The 3,082-nt window shown below is 36.0% G+C and overlaps 1 non-coding gene across 1 annotated transcript; it reads right to left on the reverse strand.

Annotated features, from left to right (window-relative positions):
• Positions 1-461: 461 nt before the first annotated feature.
• LOC128287124 (small nucleolar RNA R71) lies at positions 462-568 on the reverse strand. The gene has a single exon (XR_008277821.1). It is a non-coding gene; the product is annotated as a small nucleolar RNA R71 (small nucleolar RNA).
• Between the last annotated feature and the right edge of the window lie 2,514 nt (positions 569-3,082).

Below are 3,082 nucleotides of genomic sequence, written 5' to 3' on the forward strand. Positions count from 1 at the left end.
AAGCCACTGAAATGGACCTCGAAAATCAAAACAATATTAAAGGGAATAGAACTACCAATGTTCATAATCCAATCCTTGCTTTTGATGATAGAGATCAAGCTATAACGCAGTATGCTGTGCCATTTTTTAATGAGTTAAATTCAGGAATTAAGAGGCTGGAGATCGAGGCACCATAATTTTAACTAAAGCATATGATGTTTCAAATGCTTCAAACAATGGGCTAATTTAGTGGAATGCCCACAGAAGATCAACATCTTCACCTTTGACTATTTATGGAGGTGAGTGATTCCTTCAAGATAGCCAATGTAACCAAAGATACATTGAGATTGAAGTTGTTTCCGTACTTGTTGTGAGATAGAGCATGCATATGTCTTAATTTGTTGTCACCCAATTCAATTTCTACTTGGCAAGAATTAGTTAAACTCTTTCTGGTAGAGTATTTCCCACCTACCAAAAATGTTAAGTTGCTAAATGAGATCACCACTTTTCAGCAAATGGATGACGAATCTCTATATAAGGAATGGGAAAGATTCAAAGAGTTATTATGTAAATGTCCTTACCACAAGATTTCACATTGCATTCAACTAGAGACATTTTATAATGGTCTCAACGCACACACAAGGTTGGTGGTAGATGCTATTGCGAATGGTGCTCTGTTGTTGAAGTCTTAAAATGAGGCTTATGAAATTATTGAGAGAATAGCTAGTAACAACTACTAGTGGCCAACAAGTCAAGCAGCTTCAAGAAGAGGAGTAGCCGGAGTGCATGAAATAGATGCCCTTACTTTGCTCTTAGCTTAGGTATCTTCTATCTCTTCTATGTTGAAACAGTTTACTACTAATGGTTTAAATCATGTTGTAAACCAACCACCAAGTCACTTTAACGTTATTTCCTACGTATACTATGGGGACGATTATTCTTTCGAGAATTGCCTATCAAATCCTGAGTCAGTTTATTATGCAGGGAATCAACACCAAAATAGAAGTGGACAAAAACCACAGTCCAACTTATATAATCCTTCATGGCAGAACAAAACGAGGTAATCTCATCACTTGTTCCAACTAATGAAAATTTTCTAGATGAGCATATCTTCGAGGTAAATCAAATCCATGAAACTCCTTGGTTTTTTGATTTTGCAAAATATTTAGCATGTGGAATAATGCCTCCAGAAATGACATACCAACAAAGGAAGAAATTCCTTCACGATAGTCGATATTATTTCTAGGAGGAGTCGTTTTTGTTTAAACAATGTTTAGATAATATAATCAGGAAGTGCATAGTTGGAAGTGAGATTGACGAGATCTTATACCATTGTCATTCATCTCCAAGCGGGGGACACTTCAGTGGTTCCTATACTCCAACTAAGATCTTTCAAGCTGGTTTATTCTAGCCAATGTGTTTAAGGATACACTCACATATGTGAAGAATTGTGATTGATGCTAGAGGACTGGGAACATCTCAAGAAGAAACAAGATGCCCTTGACAAACATACTAGAGGTAGAATTATTTGGCATTCGAGGCATTAATTTTCTAGGCCCATTTCCTTATTATGGTAACAAGTACATCTTAGTGGTTGTCAACTATGTAACCAAATGGGCGGAAGCTAAGGCATACCCAACAAATGATACTAAGGTTGTCATATGATTCCTGCATAAGTATGTGTTTACACGATTTGGTACTCCAAGAGCTATAATTAGTGATGAAAAATCTCACTTTGTAGACAAATGGCTTAAGTGGTTTCTTGACAAGTATGATGTGAAACACAAAATTTCCATTGCCTATCATCCACAGTCAAATAAGCAAGTTAAATGGGTAAACCGTGAGATCAAAGGAATCCTTAAGAAGGTGATTCGACCTAATTGAAGAGATTGGTCCCAGAGGCTTGATGATGCTCTATGGACTTATCGAATAGCTTTTAAGACACCATTAAGAATTACTCTTTATCGGTTAGTCTATAGAAAGGCATGCCATTTTTCGCTTGAGTTGTAAAATAAAGTTTTCTAGACTTTAAAACAAATAAATTTGGACCTAAAGCAAGCCAATAAGAGAAGAATGCTACAACTTGATGACATAACAAACGTTTACAACCTTGAGAATTCAGAGAAGGTCAAGAAGTCTTGTTGTTCGATTCAAGGCTAAGATTATTTCTTAGAAAGCTCAAATGTTGATGGAAAGGACTATACACCATTCACAAAGTCTATCCATATGGAGTGGTGGAATTACAAGATAAAAAGGGAGGTACAATTAAAGTTAATGGTTATCATCTCAAACACTTTTGGAATAATGATGTTGAGCAAGTTGAGACCGCGCTCGACATAATGGACCCTTAATTTTTTAATAAATGGCACCATTAGAAAAATTTTCTTGAATTAGTACATTAAATTAATTTTATCTAGGGAGATTGTGACTTAAGAGGAACATTTTGTGACCCCCTAACCTTTCCTGGGAACTTAATTTAATATAAGTTTCTAAATTTTTTTAAGTAGCCTAAATGAATTTTTAATTCTTGTTTTCAATTTTAATATTATTTCTAGTTTTATGTTCAATAAGAGAGTCAAGTTGGCCCAAGCACTAATCAGTCTATTTTTGGTTCAGTTTAAGAAATAATCACAATTTAGGCTCAAGGCCCAGAAGAGCGGGAAAAAGAACCACTTTTGCCATCCATAAGACCCCTAAAAACCCTAATTTTCCACCACATCTCCTTCCCTCCATGCCTTGCCGCCCAAGCATCCTGTTTTCTACTATATAAAACACTCTCTTCTATCATATTTTTCATACCACTCAAGCAATTAGCCTTAACCCTAGCCACTAACTTTCTTTCTCCTTGCCGTCGGCATCAAGAAGTCCTTCATTTCAAAAATTTCCTAGTTACCAACCTTTCTTTTTGCCGCGATATTCATTCGCTGTAGTAATCATCTCTATCACCGTCGCTGCAGCACCGCACCCCAAAGATTCCATTTTTGTCGTTGCAATACCTTTACCTTCGCAAACTTCTTGCAACTATAACCTTCACCTTAGAAAGCCAAAATTCTTCTTATTTTCTATAAAAGTCACCATGTCTTGTAAAAGAACTAGATCTTCC

Source organism: Gossypium arboreum, chromosome 13, assembly GCF_025698485.1.
Source record: "Gossypium arboreum isolate Shixiya-1 chromosome 13, ASM2569848v2, whole genome shotgun sequence".
Taxonomy (NCBI): domain Eukaryota; kingdom Viridiplantae; phylum Streptophyta; class Magnoliopsida; order Malvales; family Malvaceae; genus Gossypium; species Gossypium arboreum.